The sequence below is a fragment of the Pieris napi genome, chromosome 6 (genome assembly GCF_905475465.1).
Source record: "Pieris napi chromosome 6, ilPieNapi1.2, whole genome shotgun sequence".
Lineage (NCBI taxonomy): Eukaryota > Metazoa > Arthropoda > Insecta > Lepidoptera > Pieridae > Pieris > Pieris napi.
The window spans coordinates 7807818-7817259 of record NC_062239.1 but is presented as its reverse complement, the minus strand read 5'-3'; the positions used below and the strand labels follow the sequence as shown (position 1 = coordinate 7817259).

Sequence of the window (9442 nt, the reverse complement as noted above, 5' to 3'; positions counted from 1 at the left end):
AATTAAGATTTACAACACAGGGTAGCATTACCCCCTTATCCCCTCCAGGTACACTCTGAAAGCACAGTATACCACCCCCATAAGCTTCCCAAACAGGTCGCTCTCCGGTGAAGAGTCGAGAAACCCATTAAGCAGTGAGAGTAGCCGGGGAATGGGCGCTTGTTGTCGCTGGACAGTGCGAGCCGAACGCACAGCGAAAAGGTTATGTTTCCGGCAGCGGCAATATTTGTCCGGGACGTATAGCCTCATGATCTCTTCCAGCAAGTATGCGCTTTCCGTTTCATTCTTAATTACACTCAAACCAAACCTGACCACCGAGAAATCCCTACGAAGCTCTAATGAATTATACCCTAACACCCCCATCAAGAACTTTGTAGGGTAGAGGTAAGGAAAGAAATTGTATCTTCTTTTATACAGATTTCTCAGGAACTTCTTTTGAACTCGTTCAATCATATCCCCATAATACCTTTCATAAGGGGACCATATGACGCAGCTGGTTTCGAGAATTGGCCTTACTAATGATGAATATAGCACCCTAGTGGCAGTGTCCGTCAGACCAACCGAATTTCGCAGGACAAACCCTAATCTCCTAAAAGCAGCATCCGTAATCGTCCGAATATGCTCCGCAAATGAAAGATCGGGCACGAAAAGGACACCCAAGTCGCGGACTCTGTCTACGCGCCTAATAACTTTCGATCCTATGCCATAGTCGCAGAGTATTTTATTCGGAGAGGCACTAAAGGTCATCACTTCACATTTGTCATAGTTGAATTGGAGTTTATTTAATTCACTCCAATGCAGCAGTTCATCCAAATCAAGTTGCATATACAGACGATCATTGTCAGTCTCAATTATTTTAAAGACCTTAACGTCGTCAGCAAATAATAGTATTTTGGAATATTTGATAACGCTTGGAAGGTCGTTAATCATTATTAAAAATAGCAACGGTCCCAGGTTTGAACCCTGGCTAATACCAGAAATTGTTGGATAAGGCTTCGAAATATATTGTCCATATTTAACATATTGGTTACGATTTGATAGGTAACTAGAAAAAAACTTAAGCAGAACAGGTCCACACCCAATTGCGGCCAGCTTTTGGAGAAGAATGTCGTTGTCTACTCTATCAAACGCTTTGTGGAAATCCAAATACACTACATCCACCTGACACCGCCTATCAATTTCACGCGATACCATGTCAGCCAAAGTCAATAGATTAGTATTAACTGATCTGCGTGGAAGAAAGGCGTGCTGGCAAGGATTTATGTGGGGAATGCATTTAGGCAACATTAATGAGTGTAAGGACATTTCAAACACCTTCGCCAGCGTACACAGCCATCAGCCACAGCCATCGCGATAGGCCTGTAGTTTTCAGCTCTGCTTCTACAATCAGCTTTAGGAACTGGGGTCACGCGGGATGTCTTCCATAACGTTGGGTAGACCCCTGAATATAAAATAATATTGAAAATATGCGATATAGGCAATATTAAATATTCTGCCAGTCCTTTAATTATATAAGCCGGAATCATATCTGGACCCGGAGGTGTATTAGATTTTAGTTTATTTACACTACGCATAATAACTTCTGTTTCGAAATTTTTGATATCAAAATGATTAGAGTATGCTTTTGGATTATGATTGGCAGTTTCTGGAATAAGTTTCGGGTGATCTGCCAGAAATACCGATTTAAAGTGACTAGCAAATGCCTCTGCCGAGTCACAACCATAATATTCAACATCATTATAAGAAATTGCAGACTCTTTAGCTTTTGGGTTTCTAAGAGAACGAATATATTGCCAAAATTGCGTAGGTTTATTAACCAAATTTAATGAGATGGTATGTAAATAGTTAATGTTAGCTTTGCGAATGTCGTTCTTTATGATTGACCAAAGACGTTTAAATTCTAAACACGCGTTATTATCATTAAGAAATTTCCACTGCCAATGGAGCTGCGCTTTAGTTCTTAATTTAGCGATTATTTCATTATTAAAATATACAGGGTAGACCCTTTGTTTAGTTAACTTTCGAATTTTTCTAGGAAAACATTGATCAAAAGAGCTATATAGAATGCTATTAAAATGTTCCACCGCTTCGTCGACATCATCAATAGCAAGTAATTCTCTCCAGTCTACGTCCTCAAGAATATAAAATAATGACAAAAAATTTCCTTTATTAAAGTTCCATTCATTTACGTTAGTAATATTCGATGGTTCACGGGTTTGCGCAGGCTGGTAAAAATTGTAATTAAGAGTTACTTTTAAGGGTGGATGATGAGCGTCAATTCGGGATAACTCATCACCTGAATCTACCGCTACCACATTCACACTGCTGTAACTCGACTCTTCACCGGTAAGGACTGCATCTAATACCCTGCCGTTCTTATTCAATATTTTATTGAACTGAGTTAAGCCCATTTCAGCAAGGAAACAGTTAAAATTCATTATACAACTTTCACTACAGCTATAAAAATTGAAATCTCCTAATATTAAAATCTTATTGCTATTACTAACTACCTTTACAATATTACTTACATGATCAAACCAGTTTATATACAATTTTTCAGAAGTTGAAGGTGGTAAATAGACAACACAAACGTATACGTACTGGCCCATAAAATTAAACCTAGCCCAAATATCTTCAACATCGCTGCTTTCATATTCAGGTAAACGCGTCAAATGTAAGGGTGATTTTGACAAAAGCATAACACCTCCTCCACGACGCCCACGGTCTCTGCGAATAACAGACCAGTCGCCATCAGTGACTTCGGCGTCACATACAGATCCATCCAGATTTGTTTCTGTTATAGCGACCAATTGAACACCGATAAGCGTTATTAGGTTCGTTCTGAATGTTAGTAATTTTGTTTTAAGGCCTCTCACGTTCTGATAATAGGCAACCAGACTTGATTTTTCATTCTTATTATATAGTGTGTTTATTAAGGGAGTCCTATTTTTCTTTTGATTTGCCACGAAAATTAGTTTTCCAAGGCTTGACGCATATTTTATCCGCCCAGCTCTCTTCCGCCATGACTAGGTTGCCACACTTGGCAGGAACTCCAATTTTAAATGATGCGTAATTTCCGCGGGCGTTAAGAGCTTCTACAGAGATATCTTTGGTCGTACAGATGTTTTCAAGGTGCTCACGAACCTGTTCAACGTTTGTCCCATATTTTAAATAAAACAAATGGTAATAACTCATTTTCTCTGAAGCCTCGAGAGTTGTTGACCCCGGCAGTGCAGTACCTCGCACAAGATAACGAGTGCTCAACCGTCGACGATTGACCGGCAATTTTACCTCCGTGCAGTTTACATGATTACAGGAATTCGTTGATCTCTCTGTGTTATTAGGTGATTCTATATGTCTCTTAGGAGCTGCTGGCTTGGGCAACTCCTTCACCTCATCGATGGGAGAGGTATGAGTAATTGGAGCCGTTGATGCATTTTTGCGTTTTTGCTTCCGATTTTTCTTGGTTGGTATTGGATGTAGTGTAGTACTTGCCTCGCTTTGCTTATTTCTATTTGAATCAGTTAATATCGGCTGGCTGCCAGTTCCAGATACGAATAGTTTATCTTCTATGATCTTTAACCGATTATTTAATACTTCAAATGAGTTGTTTAGAAGCCTCGAAATATTATCAGTTAGAGCGAAGACTGCAATTTTAATTTCTCCAGAGACAATTTCCTCAATCATTACTCGCTATTCGGAACCCGAAAGAGATGGCAAAGTCAGCAGTTCTCGATGACGTCGCTGGTTAAAAACTATGTTATCAGTAGAAGCACGACTTGGGTAGGACATATTTAAATTGTCAAGGTTATCGTGGTTCTTACATATTGCACATATCCACGAATTACTCTCGCTAGTACCCTCCGGACTGGCCAGTGCATTGTTAACACATCTAATGTGATACTGTCGTTGGCAAACTGTACATTTTAATGATTGGTTTACACCAACTATTATATCGTTACACTCATAACAATTCATATTTCAATACCCTTTTTATGTAGATATCCCAATTTATGTAGGTAGATAATATCAACAATATTGTACCCAAGATCCAAAAGTGGGTAGACTCGGGTCCAAGAATGTTATTATTTATTCGTTATTTAAAGATTCTCCAATTCTGTCCCCTATCACGAACTCTGTAGAAATATAATATTATTACGCTGTAGATCACTAATTAGCACTTATTTATTGGTTTTTTGTTATACACAGATGTCGAACATTTTACACTTCAAAGCACTTAAATGCACGTTCTTTTGAACGGATAACACTTTCACAGCATCCCGTACGCTAGGTGATAACATAAATGTACTTTAAACTATAAATCTCAAGTAAACAGATTTTAAAATGATTAAATAATTTTATATATTATTATTATAATTTTATATATTATCTATAAGAATAAGATTCTTATAGATAATACATAATACAAACGTTATGGAATAATAAAGTGTATGTCTAATTTCACGAAATAGATATGTTCTACTTAACCAATGCTATTAATGTAAATTTGTAAATAAAATTTACAAAGCAGAACAATAATATGTTTCTGCTTAAGTCTATGCCTAGGAACATATTTTATTGTGTAAAGACTAATTAAATTAAATCAAAAATATTCACTGATTTATTATTATTGTAATTAAGCCGTTAAAAGCTTAATCACCATTAATCATATCTATGTATAATTATATCTATGTGTTGTGTAAAAGATCTTCTTCAAATTCAATTGACTTGACAATTAAACCTTTTTCTTCAAACATACATTACGACAATAATTATATTTAAGTTATTCACATAATCCAGTTTTTTTCATGACTCTAACCGTTTCATCCTTCCAAAGTTACAGCTTATGTCATTACAAAAATGAAATTGTAGTACCCAAAAATACTCAAAATAGTACACAACTTCAAAGCAAACATGTCGCCATATCGCAAATATATTATTTAATATGTGTGATGAGTCTTTTTGTGTGTATTTACTTGAGCCACGATCCAAATCAAGAAACATCCTGGGGCGATCTTTTTAACCGTTGTTTTTCTTTTCAATCTAGAAATCATATATTTTTATCGGGCCGTTTGGGTGTGTTTATTTGAATAGGATAATTTTTTATTCTTGTATTGATATTTTTGTATTCCTTATTTATTTTTAAGTAACCCTTTTGCGATATCGTATGTACTACAAAATCCTTCATTCCCGAAATTTGTGTGAGTGTAAAATTATGCGAAATGTCAACGGACAACTTAAAGTAAATTACCAATATAATATTGTTTTTTACGTTACTGCTTCTGAGGCAATTCATTACATACTAATTAATTCCACATATTGTAATGTTTGCGCATTGCGCACGCCATCTGCTCCTATTATCGAGGTCATCCATTGTTTCTAGTTTGTGTAAATTGTTTCTTTTCATTTTGTTTCTTTTGTGTGGCCTTGTTAGTGCGGCTTTAAAAATACAAAAATAAAAGATGATATGTTATCTTTCATGATATGTTTCATCCTTTTTATATTTAAATGTTAAGTATATTTTTTGTATAATAAGTTAACGTAGTAAAATTTACTTTTAAAATTTAAATATATACATCCAAACCATTCACAAATATGTTCGTTTTCGTTTATGTCAGTAGGCACATCAGTCTTTATAAATTATCCTGAAGTATAATTAAAGACTTAAAATTATTTTTATAAGACCTGATTCAGTTCTGACATCGATCAGTAGAAAATTCTGTTAAAGTTACAGCTTAAAATTTACTTTGTATGATCGTAGACTCCCTGAGGTAATTATTTCTAGCGCAGTGAGGTTAAATGTTATTACAGTTCTAACCAAGAAAACATAAACGAGATTGCTTCGAAGAAACAAAAAGTCACAGCTTTGTTTATTTTTATACTAGTAGACTCGGCCAAGCGTTGCTGTGGCTAAGATTTTTGTTATATTACGTAGTAGTAAACTGTTCAAGAGAAACGGCAGGAGAACACCAATCCACCATGCTTTTTTGGTGGTTATGCCATTAAATAGTAGCTTGTGTGAAACGTTGGTAATTATTTAGATAATAATCAATACCTAGGTACGAATAAAGAGCCTTATCTAGGTGTGATATTTAAAAAAAAATAATAATAAAAGGACGTTTATTGTGACGTAACTATAAAAGATAGAGACATGCTGTCGCGACATTTTTAATAGATAGTGATGTGTCCTGAAAAATTGTGATACATCATTTTGTTCTATCATTAATAATTTTGGCAGCGCACACGATTGAAGGAAGTTTTTTTGTTTATTTTTTTACACTTTGGGTTAGATTATTCAAGTTTTAGTAAGCATCCCTATTTTTTTTTAAAATGAAACATAGCCTATGTCACTCGGGATAGTGTAGCTTGCCAACGGTGAAAGAATTTTTGAAATCGGTCAAGTAGTTTCGGAGCCGATCCATTTCAAACAAACAAAAAATCAAACCTTTCCTCTTTATAATAATATTTTTATATAAATTATCAAAAATGTATTAACTGATAAAATTATATTTGGAATGGATAAAAAATTATCTGAATATGTGACTCAAAATTAATCTACATATTATCGTTACGTATACGATAGATAATATGTAGATTAATTTATGTATTTTATTTTGCAATCGAATATAAAATACATGTCATGGATGAAAAAAAACTAAAGTCGCCCCCGGGTGGGCTTGAACCACCAACCTTTCGGTTAACAGCCGAACGCGCTAACCAATTGCGCCACGGAGGCTCTGTTTGTCACACTATATTATGTACACGCATAACATCGTCTACGGATTTGCAAATTACAGCTAATATAATTTTGAGAAATTAATAACTGAGAGCACTTTGCCATAATAAAAGCAATTGTAAATTGTATTATTTTATTTTCAATAAATATTCTATATTTATTCTAAATATTTAATAGCGATAGTTTTAACTTTAAAGGTACTTGCAGCATGGAGAAGGAAGCTAAATTACATTTTTGACTCACTTTTAATAGGAGCTCAATACTGACTAAAATAGCGTAATATTAATCCGGAACCAATCTAATCACACTGAAAACCCCTCTACTTAAATAAAACTTTACATTTTTTATATTTTACTAGCAGGCCGGCCAAGCGTTGCTGTGGCTAAGGTTTTTGTTATATTACACAGTAGTTAACTATTCAAGGGAAACGGTAGGAGAAGACCAGTCATGGGGACCACCATGCTTTTTTGGTGGTTATACCATTAACACGTTCGCTGCGTTACGAGATCTATCAGATCTCTTGCAGGACTTTTGTATTGTGCGTTGAACATAATCGTGTTTTTTCACTCCTTGCGGGAGGGTCTAACTTGTAAAGTTCTTTAAGGATGAACAGGACAAATATACATATTTGCTTCCTACTTAAAGCTGAATTCAAGGACATTAAAAAATAAATTAGAGATGGATTAGGTCCCTAACGCACAGTTTTGTAATTATTTTAATTCCTTGCGTTAGGAGATATGTCGGTACTCGTGAAATCGTACGCCTCGTAGACGCAAGAGATGGAGGATGGGATTTTTAGTGTTGTCCTAGAATCGACATTCGGGAAGTCGCGGGCACGTTTTGGAAATAACACTCGCGTATATACCAGCGTGTTGATTATTTTTGTATGATAAAAAAGTGTAAAAAACCTATTTTATTGCTGAGGTTTCTAACAAAAAATCAACGCCGGATTATACTGCTGCATCGTCCTGTAAAATATTTGTTTTGGAAAATGTTCAAATTTGCCCCCCATTGACTAATAATGACAGTGATTCTGATTATGAAATATTTAACGATAAACCTTTTTCGTTGGAGCACACGCAGTTAAACAGCACTGACGCTTCTAAAAAAACTAAACGAATTGTTACCATTTGCGCGTAATATACAAGCAATCAATGTGCTTACCATGTTTTAATGAAAAACACTTTGCATAATTAATAAAACTTTTAGAATCGATAACTGAGATATTATTTTATTCCCATCACTACTTACTACACATATTGAACTATCTTCGGGTGCGGTACGAGATACAATCGATATCTAATTTTTTTTTGGTATTTGTAGTTTATTCAAATGTCGTAACTGCGTGCGAACCTAGCAAAATATAAAGCAATTAGCTATCTTTCACCCACAAAAAATTCAAAATATATGTCATTGTTTTTTGGAAGATATAAATTATTTTCAAAAGTGTATTTTTAGGAGACTGATTAGGTCTCAAACGCACCAGGGGATAGGCTTGTTACGAGATCTTTTAGGTCTCCAACGCACCAGCTGAAAGTTCTTTAAAAATGATGGCGCAGTGAACGTGTTAAATTGTAGCTTATGTGAAACGTTGGTACTTTCAACACAGCGCCATCTGTTAGAATTGTGACTATTAAATAATAAACAAATATTTTGCAATAAAATAATATTGCGGCTACAAATTGAAATGTAAGCTATCCTATCTTTTAAGTTAGATCAAACTGCACACGGTGTGCAAATTTGATTGATATCGGTTCGGTAGTTTAGGAGTCCATAGCGGACAAACAACGTGACACGTAATTTATATATATTAGATTTATATGGCTTTACACAATATACATAGTATAACGCTAGCGGTTACCTCCATTTTATTATTTCTTGGTAACGTAATGGAGAAAAAATATCACTTAGTTTCATATTTTTGAAATATGAAAAGTCTGCCAAGATTTTCTAAAATAATCACAACACAAGTACATACCTCACTCGGGGACATGCTTGCTTGTAAAGTAAAATATTAAAGTTGAGAGTGAAATTATATTCTGTTACACGAAATACCAGCGAGCTACGTGGATTATGTACTATTTAATATAACAAAATGAGAATTTCGAGATAGATGCAGATTTGCAAGAGAAATGAACGTAGGTATCATATGAATCTTATTATTAGCCTTGATTTAATCCATATAATAAACCACATAACTAAATGTTACAAGCCTAAAAGGGGAGTTTTTTTTATAGAACGGGGGGCAAACGGGCAGGAGCCTCACCTGATGTTAGGTGATACCGCCGCCCATGGACACTCTCAATGCCGCGAGTGCGTTGCCGGCCTTTTAAGAATTGGTACGCTCTTATCTTGAAGGACCCTAAGTCAAATTGGTTCGGAAAAACTTCAGTGGGCAGCTGATTCCTCAATGTGGTGGAACGGCAGACGTCAAGGTGATACGGGTGGAATTTCGTATTCTGCCTCGACGTCCGATGATGAAACTCAGCTGCAGGTATTAATCCGAACAACTCCTCTGAACACTCTCCATGGTAAATGCGGTAGAAGATGCAGAGTGACCCCACATCTCTACGCAACGCCAAAGGATCAAGCCGCTCGGAGAGGCATTGGTCGTCGACGGACCGAACCGCTGTAGAAAAATTAAAAGGAAATATTTAGCCTAAGACTAAAATATCTATATTATAAAGTAGTAACACAATCATGCTA

The 9442-nt window shown here is 35.5% G+C and overlaps 1 non-coding gene across 1 annotated transcript; it reads right to left on the bottom strand.

The window, feature by feature from the left end:
• Positions 1 to 6662: 6662 nt before the first annotated feature.
• Trnan-guu lies at positions 6663 to 6736 on the bottom strand. The gene has a single exon. It is a non-coding gene; the product is annotated as a tRNA-Asn (tRNA).
• Positions 6737 to 9442: the final 2706 nt, after the last annotated feature.